We start from the raw sequence: 19,594 nt of genomic DNA on the forward strand, positions 1-19,594 counted from the left end.
TTGACCTCAGGATCATTGTAAGAAAGACATGTAAGTCTGGGTTGATTGAAACGGGAAAATATACAAGATCAATAAAGATTGAGACAGTTATTGCCAATTAACAATTTAACAGATGTGTTCAGCTTTAAAAAAAAAAAGTCACAATAAATTTGCAAGTGATAAAGCAATGCTCACCCAAAAGGAACATTTTCTGAGTTTTATTACTGAGCACAATGAGTGAGGGGGTTTGGGCCAGGGTTGGGGGGCAGCTAAGGAACTACAGGCAACCAACAAACTCCATCCGCAATCACCACGTTTAGGCCAGCAGTCACCAGATCCCTTTGGCTATCTGATGCAAACCAAGGCTTGCCTCTGCCAAGCACACATGCCCACATCATGAAGGCTGTACCGCCCCAACATAGGACCTCCACCTCCTATGGGAAGATCCCCAGCTGCTCAGTACACCTGCCCTTCTCTGACCCGTTTCCACATACATGTGAGCAAGACTGCTTCCTCTCCCAAGGTGTATATGCCTTTAATAAGTCAGATATGATTTTATTGGTTCCATATTTGTTGCTGTGATAAAATACCACGACCAAGGGCAACTTAGGAAGAGTCCATCTCAGCTTACATTCCCAAAGAGTGGATGAATGTGGAATGAGGGAAGGCATGGCAGCAGAGACAGGAAGCTGAGCGATTAAATTTCAACCACCCACAGGAAGCCAAGAAGGATTGGAAATGGGGTGACACTATGAATCCTTAAACCCTCTCCCAATGATGTACTTCCTCCAGCAAGGCTCCACCTCCTAAAAGTTCAATAACCTCCACACACAGCACCATGCACCGGGGACCACAAGTTCACCTAGCGAAGCCTATGGGACACATTTTTTATCCAGATCACCACACTAAGTTCTAGGTAAGATAAGCGGGCACATGCCTTTGGAGCGCACACTCTGCACTAGCTAGACATTGGATGGGACTATAAGAACATCTACTTTATGACATTCTTAACATCTGTTAATATTCAGCTTCTGAAAAATTCAAAGCAACATAGTAACTTAAAACAGAAGGTGAACAGAAAGTTCTACAGTATTCAGACATATTATTCTTGCTAAAATGGGAGCAGAAATATAACAAAAATAGGTTAATAGCCTTCAACAGTGATAAATCAAAATAATGAAATTCAATGCAGTAAAAATTACCATTATGTTGATAGTACAGCATGTATATGATTATATCATAATTATCTACAGCTAAATTAAAAGGGAAAAACACAATTATATGCATGCTTTTATTATAACTATAAAGAAATAATCATACCAAAATAGACTGGAGAGAAATATACTAAAATTGTAACCAGGGTTTTATCAGAGTGATGTATGTGAAAAGACTTCTTTATATTTTTTTGGAATTTTCTGTCTCTGGGTGCGGTGGTTTACATCTGTAATCCTAGCACAGGAAAGGCTGGGGTAGCAGGATTTGCTGCAAGTTCAGGGCCAGCCTGGGCTACAGAGTGAGACTCTAAGCTCAAAAAAAATGTTTTTTTCTGTAGTAGATGTCTACTAGTTTAAAAATGTAAAACAAACATTTTTAAAAAGAATACTTAAAGACAGCATAAAAATATATGTACTTTGATTTGTCTGTTATAATACATATAATATAATATAATTTGTCTTTCCTGTGGCCAAGTGAACTGTTTGCTGGTAGTTAATATAAAAATGCACCGAGCATCTTTAAAACTGAGTGTCTGTTTCTGTGGCACACAGGGTCACTGGTAGGCTGGTTTTCTTTCAGTGCCCTGGCTGAGTGTAGCGCTAATCTAATTGATCTTAATAATAAAAACCTGGAGTCAGATATTAGGGGGTGAAAGATGAAAGGCCAGAGAAGCCACCAGTCACTAAAGTTCTTATCTCTATGAAATCCTCAGACCCGAAAGGGGCTGAGCTCCTGTCTCCTCCTGCCTTATATTCTTCTCTCTGCCCTGCCATTTCACTTCCTGTCTCCACCTCCCTAGTGCTGGGATTAAAGGCATGAGATTCCCCAATGCTGAGATCAATGGTGTGTGCCACCACTGCCTGGCCTCTATCCCTCTGATCTCCGCCCTCTGATCTTCAGGCAAGCTTTGTTTGTTAGAGCACAAACAAAATATCACCATGGCTGAGCAAAGACAGCAGGGCATGGCTGGAGAAGAAGGGGAAAGGGAGTTGAGCAGCCCTGCTGGGGTACCAGGAGTTGTGCTGAGCTGAGGACACCTACCACGGAGCATCTAGCATCTGTGGGGCTCTGTGAATGAAACAGGGCAGCACTGTACCACGGCTAACAGTGATGGTACACAAGGTTGTCATGGACTTCCACAAAGAGAGTACATTTGAAAAGGCTATTTGACCCCCACCCCTCCCTGACCCTTCAGTGCATACATATATATTCCATATAAAATATATACACACGTATACATATATATCTGGATAGTTTGTATGTGTACTTGTGCATTTGTGTGTCCATGTGTATGAGGTTAAATGTTGACATCAAGTGTCTTCCTCAGTTGCTCTCCACCACAATTTTTTGAGACAGGGTCTCTCACTGAACCTGGAGCTCATGGCTAGGCTAGCTGGCTAACAGTCTCTGGGGATCTACCGACCTCTACCTCCCCAGTGCTGGGGTCACAGATGTGACCACCACACCTATACGGATTCTTATAATCTGAACTCAGGCCTTTTGATTGCAATACAAAATTGTTACTGACTGAGAATCTCCCCCAGACCCTGGAATAGATTTTTGAAAACAGAGTTAGAAAGATTCCTTGACAGTGGGGAAGCAGGACGAGAGAGAGACAGAGACAGAGAGAGCGAGCGCTTGGGCTAACTCTCACATCGCTGGTTGTCATGGAGAGCACTGCGCACAGAGTCCAAATGTATCAGAAAAGATCAAGCGTTCTAATCGCCCTCCTTAAATGCGTCTTAGTATCTGATAGAGTGAATCTTCTTACATTACTCCTCAAAGTTTTCTTTGCTATTCTGGCCCGCTAACATTCTCAATTTATTTTAATATCAGCTTATCAAGTTCCATAAAATATCCTCTTAGGATTTTTACTAGAACTATATTGAACTTATATATTAATTTTAAAGTATTTTGGCATGTTAATAATATTGAGTCTTTCTATCAATGAGGCTAATATCACTTTTCATTTATGCAAATTTTCTTGGAGATTCTTTGACACCGTGATACAGTTTCTGCAGAAACTGACATGTTATTATTTGGCACTGTTTTGTGTGACCTGATTTGTGTTGCTCTTACCAATACCATGTTCTTCTATTACATGTTCTCACTGCTTCACACTATAGCATGAATCTTGGTTTACTGGACTTTCTCTGAAGCACGATTAATAAAAGCTCAGAGACAGATATTGGGGTTCAACCTGAAGATCCAAAAAGCAAAGCAGCCAGCCACTGGCTCTTACCTCTACCTCAGTCTGAAATGGCGATCCTGCCTCCAGGAGTCTCAGAATGAGACTGTATCTGAGAGCTGTCTCCTCCTGTTTTATAATCCTCTCTAGGACTGGGATTAAAGGTGTGCACTGCCCAGTTTCTATAGCAACTAGTGTGGCTACTGGGATTAAAGGTGTGTGTCACCATTGCCTGGTCTGTAAGGCTGGCCAGTGGGGCTGTTTTACTCTCTGGTCTTCAGGCAAGCTTATTTATTAATATACAAATGAAATGCCACTTCATTCCTCTATACTCAAAGAGCTCTGAGTAGTTAGGTCTACTGTTTGTCTCCAGGCTCTCCTTGGTCCTCCAATGTGAGAGTTGCATACCCTCCCACCTTGCCGGTACCTTTGTACAACGCGGAGGAAAATGGTGATGTAAAATGATCTCCCATCCCTAACCAAGACGCCAAGTGACAACTGCCTGCAAAGGAAAAATCCAGGTTTTTTTCCAATGGAGTCTCATTAGATACACAAACCACACTTCAGGGTAGGCCCTGTGCACAGTAGTAATGACCAACCACAAAACAAACTCAATGGTACCGTTGTATATATTTGTCTTGTATTACTATGTTTGGGCAATTTTTATCATACTGGCCTTTTGCTTGTATGGTTTCTGATTTTGTGTTTTTATGGGTCTTGTTTTATTGTGTGTGAACATTTGTATTTATATGTATATTGTGTTTTGTGTGTTTCTTATCCCTTTTGCCATTTTTATTTTGTTTTGTTTAATTCTGGATTATTTGATTTTTTTTTTCCTGTTTGTTTTCTGAAGAGAAAGAAAGAAGGTATGGAGTTGGGTGGGAGGCGAGGCCGGGAGGATCTTGAGGAGATAGGGAGGGGAAAATTGTGATCAAAATACGTTGTATAAAGTTTCAACAAAAAATAACGAGAAAACACCTAATATCATACACACCTTACTGAGAACGTCTCACTAGACAAGAAGTACATATGCACACTATGTGCATGCAATACCCTCAGAGGTCAGAAGAGGGCATGGGATCCCCTGAAACTGGAGCCACAGAAGGCTGTGAGTCACCACATGGTTGCTGGGAACTGAAGCCAGGTCCTCTGCATGAGCAGTGAGGGCTCTTACCTACTGAGCCATCTCTTCAGGCCCCATATTACCTTTTAACACATAGATTAGTTAAGAAGGCATAGTTGAAAAGGTGTGGCTGTTCACTATTCTATCTTTTCATCTTTATTCCTAATTTTCTGTACTGGGTTAGAAACTAGCTTTTTCTATGTCCTGTCACAAATTTACCTTGTAACCAGAACACGGATTTTCTAAGTGTTCCACATGCGCCTGAATACTACAAATATTTCTGTTCTTGTTTCCTTGTTGTGTGGTTAAAAACACTCTGACCAAAAGCGACTTAGGGAAGTAAAGGGTTTATTCCAGCTTACACTTCCATCACCTAGGGAAGTCAATGCAGGACTTGAGCAAGAATGTGAAGTAGAAACCACGGAGGAAGGCTGCATGCTGGCTCAACCCCAGACCCGTGTTTACCTAGCTTTCTTTGAGAATCCAAAACCTCTTACCCAGAGAATGACACCACCCACAGTGGGCTGACCCCTACTGCATCAATTTACAATCAAGGCACTCCTCCACAGACATGCCCGCAGGCCAGCATTACCCGGGCATCCTTCAGCTGAACCGTTTTCAGGTGACTCTAAGCTATTTCAGGTTGACAGAGAAGGTCAACTAGGAAACTCTATGGCTTGGGTACTGTGTTTCCCTGACTACAAGCTTAGGACAGCATAATTTAAATCACCTGGGCCCATTCGGGATTCTGGCACATTAAGCTATGTGAAATATTCTTTTATATCTCACACCCTCTGTTGGTCTGTTAGTTATTGTATAATTGCTGGCTGTGTTGTTAGCATCTATGAGTCCCTTGCTGTTTCACCTTCTTGGCTCTATGCCTTTGTTTACTATCTCTACTGAATGCTATTAAAAGACTTGTTCTTAAAGTTATTTTTACTAATAACAATGCCCCTGGGTTAACTTTCTTTGTATATTATCTGGCATATCTTTTCCTAGTCTTTATTTTTAATTCTTCCATATGTCTTTGTTTTAGGTATGCATCTTGTACGCATATCTAAATGTGTAACAGTATTTGAAAACTTTGTCTTTTATTAGCAGTAGGAATATATTTACTCTTGCTGTTTATCTATTTTAAATTATTTATGGAGCCTTGTTTGGTTTTCCACTTATGACCCTTTCTTATTTTATGTGACAGTATTCTAGTTTGGGTTATTAATTTTTAATGTTTACTCCCCCTTCCTTGCTGATTTGAAGGCAAAAAATAGAGAAACATTTCAAACACACACCTCATTTGCATGTTTTCCTCGGCACATCCGGCATCACTCAGCACCCATCGCCTCCTACATTCAAGTGCCTCCACACCAAAAAAATCTCTTTCTTCTTACCATAGTCTAAATAAAGTTTAATTTTTACTTTGTTCAACACACACACACACACACACACACACACTCCAGACACCCTTAGTCATAGGAAGAGCCATTTTTCCCATCAACCTCAGTCTCTGGAGCATCCCAGTACCCTCTGGTTCTGCTCTGGGCACCACCACAGGCTCTGCTCTGGGCACCACCCAACAAGGCTCTGCTCTGGGCACCACCCAACAAGGCTCTGCTCTGGGCACCACCCAACAAGGCTCTGCTCTGGGCACCACCCAACAAGGCTCTGCTCTGGGCACCACCCAACAAGGCTCTGCTCTGGGCACCACCCAACAAGGCTCTGCTCTGGGCACCACCCACCCCATCCCTTCAGGAGCCACTTGGGAGTCAGAACTTTTCAAAGCCTACAGTTTCACACGTTCACCTTCCCTGTCACCTCTGTGTTGTCACAGGCTGGGTCTCTGTTACCCTGAGTTTGAGAAGAATGGTGGTGCTGAATGAAGACATGGTTATGGGCCTCTGGCTCACAGTATGAGGTCTTGAAATCTCCATTTATCATCTAGAAGACAACTGAAACTCACATAGCAAACATTCATCCTGACTACCAAGTGGCGCCAGCTATTGGGTGACACCAGGTGCACGGAAACCCATTCCCTCATCTCTTCTGTCCTAGACCTATGACTTTAGCACCACCACCAGCAAGGAAAGAAAATTATTCCCACAGTCAATAAACAGCCTGGTATCCTTTTCTTTGTATGACAGGAAGAGAGAGGTGAGAGGAAAGAAGGAGGGATGGAGGGAGGGAAGGAGGGAGAGAATTGGTCCTCATCAACTGTCATCTGGGAGCTACATAGTGTACCGACCAGCCTCTGTGCTTATGGACTTCCCCAAAGCACGTGATGACACATTACTTGAAGAAGATGGAAGTTCTAATTGCTGAGGTTGTTTGCCCAAAGACAGGATTCAAGCCAGGCTTGCAAGGAATTAAAAAATGCTGTTCCTTCTCCTGCGGCCACCTGAGATACAACCTCAACCCTGAACCGTGGGAGGCACGACCTCAGAAGCTGGGCCACGGGAAGCATGACCTCAGATGCTGGGCCATGGGAAGCACAACCTGGGCCATGGGAAGCACAACCTCAGATGCTGGACCGTGGGAGGCTAAGGCCAGACACTGCTTCTGTGCCATCTTCCTCTGCGGAGGGCTCAGCACCACCCACTAATAAACAGCCTGGAGACAGGGAGAGTTTAAAGGGCACTCTACTGGGATTTCTTGTGTGAACCTTCCCTTGGGAGACACAAACTATGTCTATTTTTTCTTCATAAGATCCCAGCAACAAACCAAACTACAACTGTACCACATTTCACCTTGGAGACCACTAGTTTGATGGGCTTCCTTACAGAACACTGGTGAGGGTTCACTGGCTGAAAAGTCTCCACCCAGCATGTATGACAGCCACATAATGGACCCCTTCACCAATTAACCTCCCCCAGCCTTTACACTCTTAACACGGGAGGAAGCTGCCTGCCATTACAGCAGAACTACAGAGAGATGGCTGGGAGGGGTGGTAGGAATTTGGGGCAATGGTCTACGGGCCCTCCCCACCCTCTCCTTCTCTGAAGGAACATAAACCAACAGGTCCCATCCTGATGGACTTTTTCAGTCAGGTACAGCTAATCTGATGAGGATGGTGACTGCTCAGAGAACAATAGCAGACCACAGAATTGCATTTCCAATGGCTATTAGTGACAGTCACCCCGACTGTGCACTGTAAGCTGCACATCTCCAAGGTCCTTCTCACTAAGCTCCCTGTCCTCTAGGAATGGACGAGTGACATCCAAAGGAGACCACTCATCAGGACACCCCAGGAGTACTCAAGTCCAGCCACAACGGGCAGTGCAGACCTTTGCTCTGAAGGAAAACTAGACAGGACAGGGACAGCAGCAACTGTGTGAGCCCTAGTGACAGAAACACCGCTTGCCTGGTCGAGTCACCGCTGATCCAAAGGAGGAGAGGACGGGAAACCGGGAGTTTAAAGATGGGTGTTGACTATCGTGGAAGATGACCATGTGATAAAAACAGAACCATTCCCTCTGTTTCGCACAATGACTTCAGTTTTACACATTGTGTTAAAGACTCTGCAAGATGCCTCCCTTACCACAGCCCTTACTTGAAAGTACAAGATTTAAAAACACTTTTTGCTAATTAGAGATGCCATACAGCAAGTAGGAGCTGATTGATATTTTTAATATTTGATGATGGCTAATTGCTTTCTGTCCACATCCATTCCTAATGCTGCCTGAACCCGATAAAGCATTCTCTTCAGGCTCCCCTCTAATTGAATGTATGCCCAGATGTGTGCATGTGTGCACCACTCAGCCACAGCATCAAGATTTAGGCATTTCTGGGTTCTCACTGCTGCCGGGCTTCAGGCCTTCCCTAGGATTGCTTTCCTAAGTATTTACTAAAAAGTTCCAAAAGCTAGAACCCCAAGGTAGCAAGGACTCTGCCTCTAATCTAGCTTAGATGCCTTGCGAATGTTTAAAACTCTGCGAGTATCCTGGCAAATGGTTGTCTAGAAGCTCAGAGGAGCCCAGTTCTCCGCTGTAGATCTAACAACAGCTGCAAAGCTCTTCCTCCATTGAACCAGAGTCCTGGAATGTCCCTTTGTCCCTCTAGTCCTCTCACGACCCACTGACCATGTGACGACAGCTCTGAGAGCTCCAAGGCACTCCCCTCTGCCAGGTGGATGACAGGTCCTCGCACCCTGCTCCTCACGAGAGACCTCTGAGACCAAGGCCATCTGCTTTCCTCAAGATGTGCCCCTGTGAGTCTCTAGCCTTTAAAGGACAGCAGAGCCACAGATGCTTCCCCAGGGATGGCGTGAAGAGGCCCTGCATTCCCCTGAACAGAATGCCCCAGGCACATGGAGGCCTGGCTCTGCAACCAGGCAGAACATGTCTCCAGGCAGCTGGAGAGCCAATGGTGTCAAGTTGCTGCCAGAGGACAGCAAAGGATTTGACAAACATAAGACTCTCAATTCCAGGGATGCAAACAGCTCTAGAGGAAGTGAGGCTGACTGGGGGCACAGGATGCCAGCAGAACCTGACGAGCTTGCTCGGCATCTGGCTGGGGCCAAAGATGAGCCTAGAGAAATTAGAACCAGCATTGGGGGTGGCAAAGAGCATCCTTTACTTCTCTTCTACTCCCCAGATGTATCGGTCACAGGCTCGGCACTCTGCAAGGTATTAACAAGATGGTCTTCCCTTTGAAAGGGGGTAGGAGATCTATGGAATGTCAATGAACAAATGGCCATGACATTTGCAATGCATGCCAGTTACCACAGAGGGATGCGTTCAGTTCCAGCTCCCTCCTAAGGGAGTGCAGGGCATACGGAGGTGGGAAAGAGGCCCCAGATGGAGACATTTTCCTGAAAACTTCCCAAAGCCATCTGTAGCCACCGCATGGCCTTCTGCTTAGCTTTCTTGAAAAGCAGTAAAATGGCAGAAGACAACTTGGGTCAGCATAAATGGCTCTCCTTCTCTTGGAAGAAAGAGGGCAGCTGGCAGGGTCCGTGAAAAGCCACTCTTCGCAGCACACAGGTGGTGAGATGGAGGCAGGCATAAGTCAGATGACAGGCTGAGTGTTTGCATGGGGCTGAGCAGCGTCAGTGTGACCCCTGCTGAACTGGACAGGCACCATTTTGTTCTAGAAAGATGGCAAAAAGAAACATCAGCAGTGATGAGTCTTTGCTTGTAGCTCAGCCCCAATGCCATGCCAGGAATCCAAGTGAAGGCCACAAGCAGCTCTTACCTCTGAGTCACCCTACACCTTCTGGACCACGTGTCAAGGAATCATGTACACTCAGTTTCCTCCTTCACTTTTCCTAGTTCTCAGTATTTTCTCTGATGGAAATATCCTTCTTACAGCATTGTTTGGTATTCAGTAAATGATCAATAAATGTCCATTAAATTCAGTAAAGCTATAGGACATGAAAGCAGGATACAGAAACCAAGGGTTTTTCTATACATCATGGGTGACCTAGATTTTAGAACATACCATTCAACAAGAGCCGCAAAAATAGCTAGAAATAAATTTAAACTAGAAAGTAAATGAACGATACAATATACATCTAAAACACTGAGGGGAAAAATTGAAACAGACACAAAAGCAAAAATATACTTCAGGCTCACATAGTAGGAGAAATAATGAATAGTGCTAAAATGTCCAAACTACCCCAAGTGATAGATAAGTTCAGTGTAATCCTAACAAAAACACCAATGGAATTCTCCACCAAAACAGAGGAAGCAACTCTAAAATCATATCAGACTACACAAGACCACAGTCAAGTCAACCTGAGCAAGAAGACTTAGAAAAATAAGTAATAGGCTGATGGAGGAAGGTCATTGGCTAATAAAGGCACTGCCCTGGCCCATTTTATTGGTTAGAGGATAGGTGGGAGGAGAAAACAGGACAGAACACTGGGAGGAAGAGGAAGTGAGGTGAGAGTCTCGACAGCTTTCCTCTCAGGAGCAGACGCCTGAGAGAGACGCCATGCCCCGCTCCCGGCATGAAGCTCCGACCCAGGATGGACTAGGCTAGAATCTTCCCGGTAAGACCGGTTCTCACAGATTATTAGAGATGGGTTGATCGGGAGGTGAGAATTAGCCTGTAAGTGCTAGAGCTAAAGGGCCAAGCAGTGCTTAAAAGAATACAGTGTCTGTGTAATTATTTTGGGGCATAAGCTAGCCGGGCAGGCGGCTGGGGTGTTGGGGACGCAGCCTCGCCGCCGCTCCTATTACTTCATATGGCGCCCACGTGATGGGCTAAACCCACTTAAAAAACCTGAGAAGGCTTAAAAATAAGGGAGAGAGAGTTTAACACAGATTTTTTGCTGTTTGTTGCTGGCGTGCTGTAGAGAGATTTCCTGATTCGGCAACAGTAGCAGAAAAAAAACGCTGTGTCATTTTAAAGCGCGACTTCCTGGGGCTGTGCCGCCATTGCGATCTGTGTCTGGCTCCTGTGGGGGACAGAGCTTTTGAATAGAGCATTTGGAGTAAAGTGCTACGATTTGTTTGATGGCAACTAGACTCGCTGTGTTCTCGGGCCTGCTCTGCTTGTTAGAGACAAGCATGCGCTTTCATCTAAGAGAGGCTTCCTGACTCAGCTTTAGCTGCAAAGCCTGCAGCTCATTAAGAGGTCCTGCCACGAAACACTTAAACGGTGTTGACGAAAAGCTGAACGCATGCTTTTCGGTTTTCAGCCGTAGCAGGAAAAAAGCTGTGCCGTTTAAAAATGCCGGCTTTCTGGGCTGTCCTGCCAGGGCAAACTCTGACTCTTTTACGCAGGTGGTTTGTGCGGTTTGCAAGCACAGGCTGCTGAAGCTCGCTTGCTGGCTACAGCCAGTACCTCAGCCATGAGGCTGGAAAGCTAAGGAATGGGCTGGATCCAGCCGGCAAAGCCACGCCTTTAATCCTACTGATATTGCTTGGTAAATTCAAGATTCATGTGGTCAGAAAAAGAGAGATTCAAAGACAGAGAAAATTTCTGAATGGATTAAAGTGTGTTAAAAATATATGCAGACTAAAAGTTGAAGTTCTTAAAGTAAAAAACAAAAAAAGGAAGAGAGTTGTTGTGTGTGGTAGCACACGCCTTTAATCCCAGTGCCTAGAAGGCAGAGGCAAACAGATCTCCGTGAATTCAAGGTGTAGTAGCTTACACCTTTAATCCCGAATGCCTGGGAGGCAGAGACAGGCGGATCTCTGAGAGTTCAAAGACAGCCTGGTCTACAGAGTTACTTCAGGTCAAAGATACAGAGAACCTGTCTCAAAAAGCAAAAAGTTAAAAGTAAAAATAAACGAAATAGAGGTTAAAACAAAGCTGTACAAAGATGGAAAATACACAGAGAATCTTGATACTGTGTGCTATTATGCTCTCTTTGAATTATTTGAATGCTGAGGAAGGAGCAACAGCTGCTAAAAGATATTTATTTATAAATACTGTTGAACTAATCCAACATAGATATTTTCAATTTGGATCTAAGGACATGATACTTTGGAAAGGAGTTTCTTATTTTGTTTTCACAGAGGATGAGACGCTGTTCATTTCTTCTATTCCGATTTGGTATGATGGACCACGCCCTCCTGAAGGGTTGGTGTGAACGCCTTCAAAAAATTGCTTCGCTCAACTGCCAACTAAGATGAAACTAGCACACAGGTTATACCATGAAAGACCTTATTAACGACGCCCCCATTCAGCAGGAAGCAGTTTGGAGAGAAATAACTGTGCCCATGTTCCCAAATATGGTTTATAAACGTTCTTTTACATTTAAAGGGGGATATGATATAGATATGAATAATTTATATTAGTATAGATTTTGCTTTATTGATAGAGATTTAAGGTCAATTTTGTTATATGTATAAGTGTTTCTGATTTTGATTAAGGTATTGTGATTGTGTAGTTCATTTAAATATGTACTGTATAATTAAGAAATATAGGTTGTTAATGGATAATCATCGAAAATAGTAAAGCTTGTAGTCATGTTAGTTAGATTTTCTAGATATATAGTGATATATTTTAGATAGACATTCTTCATGTCTTTCAAAGATTACAGAATAGGACATTTAATGTTTTAATAACTGAGGACTTTTCATGACAATGAGACACTCTGCTCCTGGCAGCACCAATGTACTTCAAGAAGAAGATGGGCATCGAAGAGGCTCGTTATGGAGTTTGATAGCCATTTGGGCAAGAAACTGTTCTTGCCTGGACTATTGCATAAACTGGACAAAGAGAACCCGCAGAGAGAGAACTGCTAAACTTGCCTAAAGGTGAGATGATCTTTCGGGGTTCCTGATTCATGAAAGAGTCTGCGAGACATTCAGCAGGACACAACAGATAGTGACTGAACTGACTTTGAATTTTCCTGCTTTATGGAAATGTCTGCTGGATAGCATGGGCCTGAAGGCTGAAGATGGATGCCCCAACGGTACAGAGGAACTTTGGGTGACTGTCCAGGCAGCAAGATGTCTCTGTCATTTCTAGAGTTTTCAAAGTTGCTTTTTTCTTGTTTGCTTAGGTAGTATTGTATCTTTCTGGAGTCTTTGATGGAGTTAAGAATAGTTAGTTATAGTTTTCCTTAGTTATGATAAAGATTATTGTAACTTTTACTTGATAACTGTTTTGTTATATGTAATTTTGCTATGTTAAAGTTAAAGCCTTTTTTTTTGTTTAAACCGAAAAAGGGGAAATGATGGAGGAAGGTCATTGGCTAATAAAGGCACTGCCCTGGCCCATTTTATTGGTTAGAGGATAGGTGGGAGGAGAAAACAGGACAGAACACTGGGAGGAAGAAGAAGTGAGGTGAGAGTCTCGACAGCTTTCCTCTCAGGAGCAGACGCCTGAGAGAGACGCCATGCCCCGCTCCCGGCATGAAGCTCCGACCCAGGATGGACTAGGCTAGAATCTTCCCGGTAAGACCGGTTCTCACAGATTATTAGAGATGGGTTGATCGGGAGGTGAGAATTAGCCTGTAAGTGCTAGAGCTAAAGGGCCAAGCAGTGCTTAAAAGAATACAGTGTCTGTGTAATTATTTTGGGGCATAAGCTAGCCGGGCAGGCGGCTGGGGTGTTGGGGACGCAGCCTCGCCGCCGCTCCTATTACTTCAATAGGCATCATAATACCAAACTTCAAAATGCACTACAAAACAACACTAACCAAAACAGCATGACCCTGGCATAACAGCAGACACAAGAGCCAATGGGATGGGACAAAGAACCCCAAGGTAACACACACAGCCAACTGAGCTTTTAACAAAGACACCAAGAAAATGAGTGGAGATGGAGCAATCTGTCAGTAAATAATGATGGGAAAGTGGATGGCCATGAAAGTAGCCCCCTGAAGGAAAATCCACTCAAAGAGGATGGGGTAGGGAAAATTCCAAAACTGGAAACCACAACACTGCTAGAAGGAAACACAAGGACGCTTCAGGACATTGCCATGAGCAACCAAATTTTAGATAAGACCACAAAAGCATAAACAAAAGCAGAAAGAGATACATGGAGTTATATCAAATTAAATTGCTTCTGCATAGCATCTGTGTGAAGGGACAGCCTGCATGATGGCATAAATGTTTAAAAACTATTCCTCATCTGATTAGGGATTGACAATCAGAACAAATACGGAGCTCAAATGGCTCAGTAGCAGCTAACGATGATGATGGTAATGATGACGATGGTGGTGATGGTTTTTAAATGGACTAATTATCCGAGTGGACATTTCTCAAAAGAAGACACACAAGGCCAACAAGTATATGAAAACAGGCCCAAGCTTATTAACTATAAGGGATATGCGAATCAAAACCACACTGAGATATCATCTTACTGTTACTAGAATGCTAAGATCAAAAAGACAAAAATATTGGTGATAATGTAGAGAATGGCAGGCTGTGTATGCTGTTAGGAATGTGGGCTGCAAGCCAGGCGATGGTGGCGCACGCCTTTAATCCCAGCACTCGGGAGGCAGAGGTAGGCGGATCTCTGTGAGTTCGAGACCAGCCTGGTCTACAGAGCTAGTTCCAGGACAGGCTCCAAAGCCACAGAGAAACCCTATCTCGAAAAACCAAAAAAAAAAAAAAAAAAAAAGGAATGTGGGCTGCGGAGATGGTTCAGTGAGAGAAACAGCCTGCTGCAGAACCATGAGGACCTGGGTTCAGATCCATCCCAGTATCAAAAAATGACACCCAACATTGTCCTCTGATGTCCTCAAATATGCAAATGTGTGCACGGCATACATTTGAACACACACAATGGAGATTAATCAAACATGGAGGGGTTAGCAATATGCTAATTCTTGGTAGAGAGTATTTACAGCCTGCTATTGCTCCAGTCAGGGATCAAGGATGCATTGTTTTAATATCCTTAAGAGCTTGCTGTTCTACTGTCTCACTGCCATAGGGCCAGGGCCCAGCTTGTTCCAGGACAGGGAGTCTTGGTGCACACTTGATATAACATGCACAAGCCAGAGACAAGAGGCTTTCTTCATTCCAGAGTCCACTTTCAGCAAGTGCAAATAGCATATGACAGTTTACCAATACAATTTATTTTATACTGCCCTACTTCATGTAACATATGCTCTTCCATGTTGTTGTAAATTAAAGGATTTCACTTTCCTTTAATTTAAATTTAACTTTAGGTTTATTTATTTTATGTGTATGGATGTTTTGTCTGTGCACCATGTTGCATGCTTGATGCCTAAGGAGGTCAGAGAGGGCATCAGATTCTCTGGAACTGGAGTTACGGACAGTTGTGAGCTACCATGTGGGTGTTGGGTATTGAATCAGTGATCTTAGCCCTTGAGCTATTGCTCCATTATGATGTGGGACTTTCCTCTGTATGCTGTGAATATGTTTTATTGTCATTGGTTAATAAAGAAGCTGCTTTCAGCCAATGGCTCAACAGAGTAAAGCCAGGTGGGAAAAATGAACATAGATGTAGAGAGAGAGAGAGAGTAGGCAGAGTTGAAGAGACGCCATGTAGCTGCCAAAGAAGACAGACACCCCTGAACCTTAACAGTAAGCCACAAGCCTCGTGGTAAAATATAAAATAATAGGAACTGGTCAATTTAAGATGTAAGAGTTAGTTAATAAGAAGCCTAAGCTATTGGCCAAGCATTATTGCAATTAATAGAGTTTCTATGTGATTATTCGGGTCTAAGCAGTCGGGAAACAAATGAGCAGTCTCTGCCTACACCAATTTTCAGAATCGTATTTTGAGACAGGGTCTCTTATTAGCTTGAAGCCCAACAACCAGGCTTAGGCTTTCTGGCCAATGAGCTACAGAGATCCACCATTCTCTACCTCCCCAGAGCTGGGCTTATACGTACGTGTCACCATGCTCAGTGTTCTTTGCATAGGTGCTAGGAATCTAACTCAGGGCCTCATACTTGTAAGGCAAGCCCTTTACTGACTGAGCTATCTCTCGAGCCCCTCCCTTACTCTATTAAGCTTTTCAAAACTATTTTTTATTAATTTAACTTTTAAAAATAAAACTGAATATAATCATGGTATATAATGTGTTAACTTATATATCCACAGCGGAGTGATTAAATCAAGCTAATTAACATATCATTCCACGTCTTCACTGTTTTTTTTGGGGGGGGGAGTAAGCCAACCTATATCTACTCTCTAACAATTTCATGGCATCCGTTATATCGACTATAGTCACCTCTTACATGAGAACTCTCCCGGATGTGACTATTTTGCATCAGAGTGATATTTCACACTCTCTGACAAGTGCTCCTCCACCTGTCTTTTGCACCCCAGTCCCAGGCCCTGGCATCTACTATTCTGCTTCTAGGAGAGATCACCCTTTCCAGATTCCTCATGTGAGATGACCGTGGCACCATCCTTCTGTGTCGTTTATCAAATGAGCATCATGCCCATCAGGCTCCTTCATGTTGTCCTAATGACGGAGTTTCCTTCAGTGTTAAGGCTGACCTTGGTTGCATTTTCTTCACCATTCACCCACTGATGGGCTTTCAGGTTGATACTTTCTTTGCCTCTTGTGGAAAATATCAACAGTAAAGAATTTTGGAAAGATGTGGAGGAATGGTACTCACTGGGGCCTGTGAAGATGCAATTGTTCTGAAAAACAAAATGGTAGTGCCTAAAAACCTTCAAAGAACCTAAGTGGAGTATTCTATCCTGGGTGCGGTCACCAGAGGAACTCAAATCAAGAATTTGAAGAGGTCTGCAATCGTGTTCCTCTCAGAGTTGTTGAAAACAGCAAAAGACAGACACCACCCAAGTACCAAATGAATAAGCAGACCATGGTCCATACATGCAATAAGATAAAGGAGGAGATGTAACATACACTGTGACTTGGAGGGACTATGAAATATTCTGCTGTGTGAAACAAGCTAGCCATACATGGATATTGCTTGATTACACACCTAGACACCTGGAACAGTCAGCCTGAAGATGACAGAGGCATGATAGGAATTATCAGAGCTAGGGGAAGTGAGTTGACAACAGTTGTTTAACAGCCACAGAACTTCAGTCTGGGATGCAGGATGGTGAAGATTCCTAACAATGTGAATGCATTTACCAATGTGAAACTGAATGCCTAAAACTGTTAAAACAGTAAGTTGTATATACATTGGTGTACCAAACAATTAAATTATTTATCACACAAGAGATCTTACTTCATATTGCTGTTAGAAACACCAAGTCAAGTTCGTGCTGTTTAATAAATCACAAATTTATAAATATGGTTTATATTCCTTATTTGTTTCTTCCTTTTAAAATTTTATTACACTTATTTATTTATGGGTATGTGTGTATGTGGCAGTGGGTGCACATATGCCACAACATACATGTGGAGGTCAGAGAACAATTTGTGAGAGCTGGATCTCTCCACAACATACATGTGGAGGTCAGAGAACAGTCTGTGGGAGCTGGATCTCTCCACAACATACATGTGGAGGTCAGAGAACAGTCTGTGGGAGCTGGATCTCTCCACAACATACATGTGGAGGTCAGAGAACAATCTGTGGGAGCTGGATCTCTCCACAACATAATGTGGAGGTCAGAGAACAGTCCGTGGGAGCTGGATCTCTCCACAACATACATGTGGAGGTCAGAGAACAATCTGTGGGAACTGGATCTCTCCTTTCACCATGTGTGTCCCAGGGGTTGAACTCAGGTCTTTTGGGGAATGTTATTTTCAGGTGTGTGACTTTTATTTATGCTTCATTTGTTTAACTCTGTGAAGCTGTGTTCCTGTGCCTGTCTAAAACACCTGATGGGCTAGTGAAGTGCTGAACAGCCAATAGCAACACAAGAGCAAGGATAGGTGGGGCTGGCAGGCAAGGCATATAAATAGAAGGAGAAATCTGGGAGGATAGAGAATGAGGAGCAGGAGAACAAGGAGAGGAGGACATCGGGGGCCAGCCACCCAGCCAGTCACAGAGTAAGAAGGAAAGGAAGGCATACAGAAATAGAGAAAGATAAAAGCCCAGAGGCAAAAGGTAGTCGGGATAATTTAAGAAAAACTGACAAAAAACAAGCCAAGCTAAGGCCTTGCATTCATAACTAAGAATAAGCCTCTGTGTGTGATTTATTTGGGAGTTGGGTAGTGGGCCCCCCAAAAAGACAAAAGAGTCAAACATCACACAATACGGTCCTTAGGCGTGGTGGCAAGAGCCTTTACCATCTCACCAGCCCTTATTTTCTTTGATCTAGCAGAGTTCAGACATCTGTGGCTGTACTATGTCTTGTACATATTTTCATGTGTTTTACAATCAAGACAGAGATAACCGAGGAGAATACGAGCAAAGGAAAGAATGTCATGTTTCATATTACCTGTACTTGACCCACAGCTAGTTGGGGGCTGCAGGTTCAGCTCAGTGGTAGCATGCTTACCCAGCACGTACAAAGACCTGGCTTTGATCCTCAGTACTCAAAAATAAAATGCTAGCTTGGTTCACTGAGGCTGAATAATCAATTCAGTTTTTGCTGTTGCCTACATCTGCTTACTGTCTGTGAAATGCGAGTGTGGAGAGAAACAATAGAAACACAACTGCTCCCCCGGCCCGGATTTTTGTTTTGTTTTTTTGCATGCTTTCTTGGAGATGTGAGAAATGTATGCCACGTTTGTAAAATAAATGATCCTTTTCTATTATAAAAGAAATTTTAAAAAACAGGCCTGTTGGATTAGGGACAAAGGAGAATGATAGCGTTAATAACCAGCTGGTTTCATAGCTGAGGCCAAAGCCTCAACTAGGCACGGGAGGAAGCCTGGGCTTGACCAGTCCAGTCCAGTGTTAGAGAGCTTTGCCAAAAGGTCAGTACTGGGACCTGGGTGATGGGAAGTCAGTTCTCAAGGTGACACAAGCTGTCTCTCTCAGGGTCCTTGAGACAAAGGGCTTGTTTGGCATTACAAAGGAAGGAAGCTGAGGTCAGTCTCCAGGACTTTGGCCATGGTAACAAACAGGGCAGGGAAGGGAGGCTCAACAGACCCTCTAGTGAGTCACTGGGCAGTACTATGGTGATCTCAAGTCCCCTTTGGCCCATGAGGCATTCTCTGTAACAGTCTGACCCAAGTCCCCTGCCCTTGTCCTCCCTTCTTCATCCCATAGATTACACAAAAGAGGGGCAAGAAACTCGTTAGCAGAACCCTAGATTTCTGTGGTGCGATCCCACTGTAACTCCCCAGGTCTTCCTGGACCTCTCCCCAGCTGTTCTATTGGGAGGGCCTACCTCTGGGCTCTTCTATGCATTGCAAATGACTGCGATTGATAGAAAAGTCATGTCTAAATCAATGACATGTTACTGTGGTAAACGTCATCCCGCTCCTGTCCAGAACTATCCTTCAAATACAATTTCCACCAGAACTCCAGCTTCTATGCCCTACCAGGACATCCCACCTACAGCCCACAGGCCCATGAAAGCTGTGAAGACAGCCCAACCCAAAATTCTAAAATGACACAGTTTGTGTGAAAACTGAGTACATGGTTCTTATATATGAACTCTATGGAGACAGTGTTGCATCACAATGTCAAAAAGTTAGAGACGCCTGTAAGAATCAAGTCTCTTCTCCCACTGCAGACAAGCTTCCTGCTCTCTCAAAACAACATGGATGCATCTCCCCAGTCACCTGACACACTCAGGCTCCTCTGGGCCCCAACCCTTTGTCATCAGGCCTGTCTACACCCAG

The 19,594-nt window shown here is 43.7% G+C and overlaps 1 protein-coding gene across 4 annotated transcripts in view; it reads right to left on the reverse strand.

Annotated features, from left to right (window-relative positions):
- The window catches only part of Msra (methionine sulfoxide reductase A), a 317,284-nt gene that overhangs the window by 167,870 nt on the left and 129,820 nt on the right, over positions 1-19,594 (reverse strand). The window lies entirely within an intron of this gene.

The sequence above is a fragment of the Microtus oregoni genome, unplaced genomic scaffold (assembly GCF_018167655.1).
Source record: "Microtus oregoni isolate MIOR12 unplaced genomic scaffold, Mior012 000001F_ref0000356, whole genome shotgun sequence".
Lineage (NCBI taxonomy): Eukaryota > Metazoa > Chordata > Mammalia > Rodentia > Cricetidae > Microtus > Microtus oregoni.